Below are 8,938 nucleotides of genomic sequence, written 5' to 3'. Positions count from 1 at the left end.
AACCAGAGCATGCATATTATCATTAAAGTCATTGATAAAATCTCCTAATACTGTTAAATAAAATCCCCCCGTCTTATTAACAAAGATGGACATGATGTTATTGAAAAGACTATCGGTGTAGATTCAGATTAGAAGAGAGATGGACACCTAGGTTACTTCAGCAATGACACTGTCCCCTTTGTTTCCAACTCCTGCTTAATCTAACTTTCTCCCTATGTTCAGGCCTGTTTGAGACATTTCTTTTGTGAACTAGAAGAGATGAGAAAAACATTACATACACATACATGCCTAGCTCATGGACACAGACAGCAATGTGGTGAAGGACAGAGAAGTCTGGGGCTGGGTGAGGTGGGCAGTGGCGGGGGCAGGGACGGAATGGGGTACATCTGTAATGGTGTCAACAATGAAAAAGTTGTACTTCTAAAAGAATAAAAAAAAAGGAACCGTTTCTTTCTAACCTTGAAAGAATCCACATCCTGGATTTAGTTGCCTAATAAGACCCAATGGGCTCTGGGTACATGTCAAAGGTCCAAGCAACTTCCAGGAGGTCTTAGAAGGGTACCTGGCATTTGTTTTGGGCAGTAGGTTTCAAACATTGGTAGCTGCACAGAACGACTCGTCCATCATAAGGATAGTGCCTCAAGTACAAAGAGGAGCAAGCCTTGAGCTCCCAGCCGAGGACTCAGTCAGCTTGTGGAAAGGCATGCTCTGAGCCTCGTACACTGTGATGTGGGTGGAATTGTGTGCAGCCCCTTTGTACCATCTTGCTCTATGTGTTCTGCTGAGGCACCCAGACCCTCAAGCAGCACCCTTTTGGCAGCCTGTGAAGCTGCTGCCTGCCCTTCTCAGCCACTCTTGTCTTGCTCTTCCAGACTGCCAGGTACTGGTCCCAAGGGCTCTTGGGGCAGCAGCAGGTTTAAAGGCTTAGGGGAGCAAGAAGGAGGGGCTCCCCTGTCCCCTAAGGGGAACTGTTGTCTCTCTCGGATGCAAAGGGTGTCCCCTCAAGGACTTTCAGACACTTCGTGAAGCACAGGGGCGAGAAGGAGGGGAAGTTTTCTGAATGGTGCAGCAAGGCTTTAGGTAAGCTGGTGAGAGGGCTTGCTTGGGGCACTGATCTGGGAAGGCCCTGGGTTGTTTGCATGTGTGGGGGGTGGTTCTAAGGGGTGACACAGTGGTAGGGTCCTCACAGGTGACTGAGTCTGAAAGCCTCTGTGGGGCAAACAGAGTCTGGGGTGGATGGAGAGTGCAGGGGTGAACACCAGGGTCCTTCAAGGAAGCAGAGGGCAGCCAGAGTTCCAGCAGGTGGCCTGCCCAAACTCTTCTCCTAGGATTGGCTCTTTGCTGGGCAGCTTAGCTCTGCTTTGCTTTACCTGCTTTGACCACAAGGTGAACTTTGCTAATGTAGAGAGAGCTGCTTGTTAGTTTTCAGGCTCTAGAAAGCAGGCCAGGCAGTGCTGGCACAAGACCCACAGCCCCGGGAGCTGCTGCTCCAGGCAGAGGTAAAACTCAATGAACACTGTTTTGAAGCAGCAGGAGGGCAAAAGGCTGGGCCAGTCCTGCCTCTGGACAAAGCCTCCTGTGGAGCTCAGACTTTTCCCTGTCTGAGGTCATTGCTGCTGCTTTGCCCTGGCATGTCATGACAAGGGAAGGCAGGTGGTTCTTGTGGAGGGTTAAAGGACATGGGCAAGTAACCTCCATTGTCCACCCTTAGGGAACTTTGGGAACGAGGGTAGTTGTGTTGCTGGGTTCTGGGGCCTCCCCAGTTCCAGAGGATTCCCAGATCCACGGGCCTGCTATAATTGGATCTTGGAGTGGGGTGGAGGGGCTTCCAGTCAGTCTGTGTCCGCCCATACAGGGTTGTACCCCAACTCCTTTTACCCCATCCACTCAGCCATGGATGCATGTGGCCAGAGGGAGGTCACGTCTGTTGTCTCCCTGTGTCCAGGCAGGCCCACCCACAGCCCTTCATGCAAAGGGGTTTTCCAGAGTATGCCCTATGTATCATAGGAATAGGAAAGATAATTTTGATTGGTACATGGATGAATAATTTTATAATTTAATACTTTTTTTTCTGTTCATGTGCATTAGGAAAATATTACTAACAGCCATCCATGAACTCATGGAAATTATTTCTTGGACAAGTATGAAGTGGGTATTTTATGTTTAAAGGAAGTTTCACATTATGCAAAATGTCAAAGAGACAACAGAACACTTGGTATGAGAATATGCTAAATTGTGTCCATAATATGGGGAAGTCTGTCCAGTTTAAACTTGTTGTCTTAAAATGTCTAAGGAAAGGACAGTTGTTGATCTTGCCCAGAAATCAGAGGAAGGGTATTTGTCCTGCCTGCTAACTTGCCTTTCACACTTCCATTTCAGTTCCTACTGCTCTGCCTCAAACGTTCATTCGTTCACTCATTCGTTTCACACAGTGTTTGTTGAGGCTGGTCTGCACCAGGTCACGCCATCTTCATTGGTATACAGGACTCAGTGATGTGACGGAGCCAAGCACAGGGTGGTGGGAGCACAGAGGACAGAGGGGACAGGCAGCTAGGAAAGATGAATGGGAGCCCCCTCTAAGTCCCCATCACATCCTCAATTTATTATATATGCAAAGACCCTTTTCCAGAGGTAACAGTTGTAGGTTCCAGGACCCGGACCTCATGTCCCTTTGCATGGCCAGCATTCAGTCTACCTCAGTATTCATGTCTAAAAAAGGGAGACTCCCACCCTCTCTGCCTCATTCCCCTGGGGCTTCCTTGGGTGGAGGTCACACTTGTCCCTAGGCACTGTCATTTGGAGACATTTTCTAGACTAAGGGGCAAGGCTGAGTGTACGAGTGTATGTGTCTCGTGAAAGGAGACAGGTATGGAATAAATCAGTGTCTCTCTTCCCCCATGTGACTTTAGATGCCAGTCTTCCTGCCTTTTCTTCTGAAGAGCCCAGAAGTCTCAGAGCGGGACCTGCGAGGAGGAGGTGCTCACCAGACTGGGATTTCACTGCAGTTGCCAGCACAGGGTTCCTAACAAATGGCCACTAGTGTTGCCCTGGGCCGGGACAGGGTGGACCACTGTCAGTGGTGAGGGTGAGGAGGGACCTGGGGCAGTGCCCATTGTGGACAGCAGGATGAATAAACTGCCACTGGTCTCACCACTCTACCCTGCTGCCAACCTGGCTCCAGAAATCTGCTTTACAAGAAGCTGACCGCTTCCTTGCCACCATGCTGCCTCCTGGACGCTTATACCGAGACTATGAAACTTGGGATTATCATTTCCAATGATTGTTTTGTATTATATTTCCCTTAGATAGTTAAGAGTTCGAACATGATATTAATATATATTTATGTTCTACTTTGAGTGAATAGCATAGTTACTGTGTGTGATTCTTGTCTCTTCCTTGGTGCTGGGCTGCTCAGCTGACTCCCAGGAAAGACTCAATCAGGAACACATGCTCCTGACACATGTGCCTGCTATTCTGTGTGGTCTCAGCTGGTTCTGTGGGGAACAGCTGTTAGGGATGGCCCAATGTGTCATCAGCTGCTGGTGACCACCACGTATGCTGCCCTGATTGGGCAACTGAGTTTGCCCCTTCCACTGCTTTCATTTTTTTATAAAACGATTGCACGAAATCCTAAATGCCACTGAAGTCTTCCCATGCATACTGATTGCTGCAACTATTTACTGAAAGTCACCTTTATGGGATGGAAGAGGCAAGTTTAGTAAACTCTCAAAATTGGACTTATGGCCACTAGAGTTTTGGGAAGCTGGCTTGCTGGGCCCTCCCCAGCTCCCAGGCCCTGGCCTCCTGCTGTGACCTCAGACCACTTCCCTGCTGCTGAGGGCTGATGCCCACCTGCTCCTGAAGATCAACACCAGTGCACAAAGAAACTGGCTGCACGTCACCTCAGATGCCTTCTGTCTTACAGTCATCTGGAAGTGCAGGGGCATCTACAGGAAAACTGATGTCATTTCCATCAGGCCCAACACTGAGAAGAACTTTTTGGCTGCACAGGCTTCTCGGTACACTAGTGATGGCATGTCTGGATTCCGCCCCTGCCACACCTCAGCGTGAGAGTGCATGGACAACTTTGTTGAACACTACAACTCACACATTTGGGGCACGCAGGGACCTGAGTTGATGATGAGGATGTTGAGACTGTGGTGCAAACTTGAAGACTTCCAGGGGGTTAGTAACCTCAGGTGTTCAAACTTGTCCTTTCTCCACCCACAGAGAGTTCACCCTTTCTCCTGTCCAGAGTAGAGGCCGTACTATGAAGTCTGGGACACAGACCCCAGCTTCAACCACTCCTAAGCCCTGCATCTGTGGAACTACATGAACCAGGAAGGGGGAGGCATGGTTAGAGGCACCAACACGCTGGTGGAGAATCTCTACCACAAGCACTGTCCCAGACCTACAGGGATCTTATTCAAGGCCCAGCAAGCTTGGTGACTAGGGACTTGGGTCCAGGGAACAAATAGAGCCAATGCTGGTTTGTTGCTGCTACATCAGGAAACTACACACTGCCTGGAGAGCAACACTTTCCCTTGATGGCCACTGTCCCCAGGGGTGTGGGACCTTACCCACACGTCAGTTAGGGTGAGCTTCCCCTGTCTGACATAGACAAGTCCCAAAGACTTTTGGCCTCATTCTGTGTCAGGCACTGACCCTGGCGCCACCAAATCATGTGTGTGCGCTATGGTAGAGGCGGCACTGCAGATGGTGACAGCATCCCAGGGCAACGTGACCTAGTCCTCTATCACCTCTTGGTCTCCTTGGGACATGGAACAAGCCTGGCACACAGCAGCATTCCAGAACGCTCGAGCGTAGGACGTGCCAGGTGTGCGGCAGCTGAGGCTAGTCTTTCTCTTTGGTCTCACTGACAAGGAGGACTGAGGCACATGTCAAGTCCTCTTTCTCACAGGGGCCCTGCAAAGTGGGAACCACACTTACATATGGGCAGATAAAGGCTGGTGGAAATGGCAAACACAAACAGGCATCCTCACAGCTACTTTCTGAACACTTCAGGGATATGCTGGGAAGAGATCTGGGAAGCAAAGGCTCCCCTCAGATTTCACACTGGTCTGAACTTGGAGGACACTCCCTGACTGCGAGAGCCAGGGCTGAGCCTACACATGCTTTAGCTGAGTTAGTTCTCATAATGACCCTGCTCAGTAGAGTTCATTTTACCCACTTTGCAGGGAGGTTAAATGACTTTCCCAGGGTTACACAGCTTGGGAATATGGAATGTAAATGAATCTTTGACTCCAGAGATCCAGGCTCTTCCCTCCCCTGCAGTGATCAGGAGGAGTTCCTGGGGAGAAAAGTACACCCTGACCTGGAGAGGAGGAGGCACAAGATGCCCCATCAAGGCAGGCTCTCATAGGCCTTCCTACTTGGTCCTGGTCACTGTGCCAGCACATTTTTAAATAAACATTTTAAAAATTGTGATAAAAATGTACATACCATAACGGTTGCCATTTTAACCATTTTAAAGTGTGTATCCAGTGGCATTAAGCACATTCACATTATTGTACAAACAATAGCACTATCCACCCCTAGAACTTTTCAATCATCCCAAGTGAAATTCTCTGCCATTAAACACTAACGCCCCACTCCCTGCCCACCCCCTCTCAGCCCTCGTAACCACTATTGTAGATTCCCGAATATCTCTGTGGACTTCACTATTTCAGGTATGATGTGTAGTGAAATCAGGTTATATTTGCCCTTTGGATCCTGGCTCACTTCCCTTAGCATAATGTTTTCAAGGTTCATGTAACATGCATCAGAATTCCATTCCTTTTTAAAACTAAATAATATTCTTTTGTATGTATGTACCACATTTTTTAATCCATTTGTAGGTCGATGGACACGGGTTGCTTTCACCTTTGGCTATTGTGAATAATGCTGTATACACTTGTATGTGCCAATACCAGTTTCTGCTTTCAATGCTCTTCAATACACAGCCAGAAAGGGACCTGCTGGACCCTGTGCCAATTCTCTGTTTAATTTTTTGAGGAGTCGCCGTTCTCTTTTCCACAGCACCTGTACCATTTTCACACCCATCGGCAATGCACAGGCTTCCAATGTCTCTGCACCCTTCCCAACACGTGTTCCTATAGGATTTTACTTTATGCCCCAAGATACAGAGCTTGGCAGGCTGCTGCTCAGGTGAGAGAAAAGCCTTAAAGAAATTCCCAGAAATGGGAGTCTCAGTTAAGCCGGCTGGCTGTAGGACAGGATTATGGACTAATATTGGAGAGACAGAGCACTTTGGTCCTGGGCTTCACAGCTAGATGCACAGGATAGGCCAGCAGGTTTGGGGAGGAGGATAGCTGACATCTGATCAAGCCTGGGACTCGCCCAAAGGACTAGAGTGGGGCCAGATGAAAACTCAGGAAGGTCCCTTTGGTTTAGGTCTGGTGGCCTGGGCTGTCTGCCCAAGGGTCTACAGGTGCCCCTGCTTTGTGCCATTCACATGGATCCTGGATTTTCCTAAGGGATTAAACGTGGCATTCCCTCCTTTGCCCTCCTATCAGATCTAAGAATATCTCATCCAAGAGGAATGAGGGGAGAGGCTCCACTTCTCCTCATAGTTGGTGGGGCACCTGCCCAGGCAGGGAGCAGGTGGCATTCCTGGGACACCCCAGGCCTCAAGCTACAGTTGGGGAGAAGTTCTCTTCTCTCTGTCCCACTGGTCGCAAGGAGGCGGCATAGGGATCTTTCACACCCTCGAGAGCACAAGCTTCCCAGGCTGGGGAAGCATCCCCACACAGAGCAGCCATGTGATTCCTGGCAGTGCCCTGAGTGGTTGGAGGCTATTGGGTGTTGCTGAGTAGGTGAGCACAGTTGAGTGAGCCCAGAGGTGGGGACCAGCTGAGCTGGGGAGCCAGTACTGTGGCAACTCTGCCCACTCTCTTGGCTCCGGGAACCCGTAAGTTAGCCAGGTAGCACAGGAAAACCGCCAGGAGATAGGCCCCAGGTGGGAAGCATCTGTGCAGTTCCAGTGATCTGTGCCTCGGGTGGCAAGAGGCTAAACATCACCTGTTGCAGACACCCTCACGGCACTAATAATTTATATTTAAAAAGCAGCCATATCTTCATTAAAAAATCACCTGTATGCCCAGCTTTGTAGAAGTTGGTGGGCAGGTTTGAGAAGAACTACAAAGCCCCTAGGAATTGTTTCCCAGTGGGATTGCTGCCTCCTGCGGTGGTGAACACCCTTCACTGGGAATATGCAAAGCAAGGGTTCCCTTCCTTGGCTGTGGATTGCCCCAGGTAGAAACAATCTCTTGAAAAAGGCTGATGGTTTGAAATGCTAGCATAAATCCCATTCTTTTGGGTCCTATTAATTCATGACATTGGTCTGGGATTGGGATGTTTCTTGGAACCCATGAAAACGTCGAGACATGGTTAACAAACTTCAGATTTTCTAATGACAGTCATTTCTGCCTGTGTTCCTGTTCCCAGATGTGGGAGAAGCAGTGCACTGCTAATTCCATGTGGAGAAACTAGGAGTTCCAACACTTGCGCCTCAAGGAATGTGGTTTCCAGGTAACCAGAAACATTCTCATTTGACTTTGTGGGCTGGACTCAGCTGTGAAGTTGAGTCTGTGGAGATCCATGGAGACTTGAAGGTCTCCAGCACTTACTGTATTGAGATTTGCCTTAACCTTTCAGTGCTTGCTGTCAGTGAAGAAACCTCAGGTACTGTAATTGCCATCGTGAGAAATAATTTATGTATCATCACCAACATCATCGGGAGGTCATTTGCCATATTCCCAAAGCTTCAGAGTCAAACAGAACTTGAAGGTTGGGTTTATTACTCAGTAGCTGAGCGATTTCGGGGAGATCCCACAGCGTTTTGAGCCTCAGTGTTTATGTTTATCTGTTGAGGCAAATCACAGCTACATACAGGGCTGTAGGATGGCTAGAAAGAGTAGTCTGAAAGGCTGGCACAGTGCCTGGCACATAGATAAGTGCGGGGCAAAGGGTGGCTGCTATCATCATCATAATCCTCAATCCCCACAGTTTTCCTCACCCACTGATGTCAGGGCCTCAGGACAACTGAGAATTGCACTGTAGGGATTTCAGTGGAAGACAAGAGGGAGACGTTTGGGGTTAGTAAAACCTCATGAACTAGGACCACTAATTTAGAATCCTGCATAACTGGGCATCGGGGCTGCCACCATCAGTTTTAGAGATTGCACTCAGAGTGTCAACGTGAGGGATTTAGGGCTGCTCGGGAGGCAAGCGACAACACTGTACTCACATCTTGACAGTGAGTGTGGGCTTTGGGGCTTCTCGCTGGTGAGCCTCAGCCCACCCACAAGGCCTCCTGAGCTTTCATTAGTGGTCAGTAGGATTAAGCTATGGACACAGATGGTCAACAAATCAATCACTTTACGAAGTGTGAATAGCCTTTGACTCTGAAGAGCCCAAATTAAGGATTCCAAACTCCATTCTTATCCTTTCTCCTAATTCATGCTGGTCCATAGCCTCACTTCAGCAAGACCCCAAGAATATAGAATTTTGAGGCAGATAGTCTAAGATTTTGACAACTTTGTTTTAGTTTAATAGCCATCTGGGCTGCAGGTAATATTGCAGGGGCTGGAGTCCAACAGATGTGAATAAGACAAGGCGTCAGCCCTTGTGGGCCTCAGAGCTGCAGGAGGTGGAGGTCGGGTGGGGGGAGAAATGAGACAGAAACATCTGCTGGGTCCCCTCTTGGTTCTTCCACAACACCCTGTCCTAGCTCCTACCCCCACACCACTCTGTACAATAATTTCTGTGTAGTTTCCCCTCTTCCTGGAGAACAAACTCTGGAGTCAGACACCATCACCTACTAGTGGTACGACTGTGGGAAAGTCATTTGCCTTCTTGTTGTCTCCTTCTGTTCCTTCACCAGTATCCTGGGTTGTTGTGGGAATTAAATGGGATG

At 48.9% G+C, this 8,938-nt stretch overlaps 1 pseudogene; it reads left to right on the top strand.

Annotated features, from left to right (window-relative positions):
- The first annotated feature begins 295 nt into the window (after positions 1–295).
- LOC139440641 (alpha-1,4-N-acetylglucosaminyltransferase pseudogene) lies at positions 296–4,478 on the top strand (annotated as a pseudogene).
- The last annotated feature ends 4,460 nt before the right edge of the window (positions 4,479–8,938 follow it).

The sequence above is a fragment of the Desmodus rotundus genome, unplaced genomic scaffold (genome assembly GCF_022682495.2).
Source record: "Desmodus rotundus isolate HL8 unplaced genomic scaffold, HLdesRot8A.1 manual_scaffold_63, whole genome shotgun sequence".
NCBI lineage: Eukaryota > Metazoa > Chordata > Mammalia > Chiroptera > Phyllostomidae > Desmodus > Desmodus rotundus.
The sequence above is the reverse complement of the archived record's forward strand: the minus strand, read 5'-3'. Positions and strand labels throughout refer to the sequence as shown.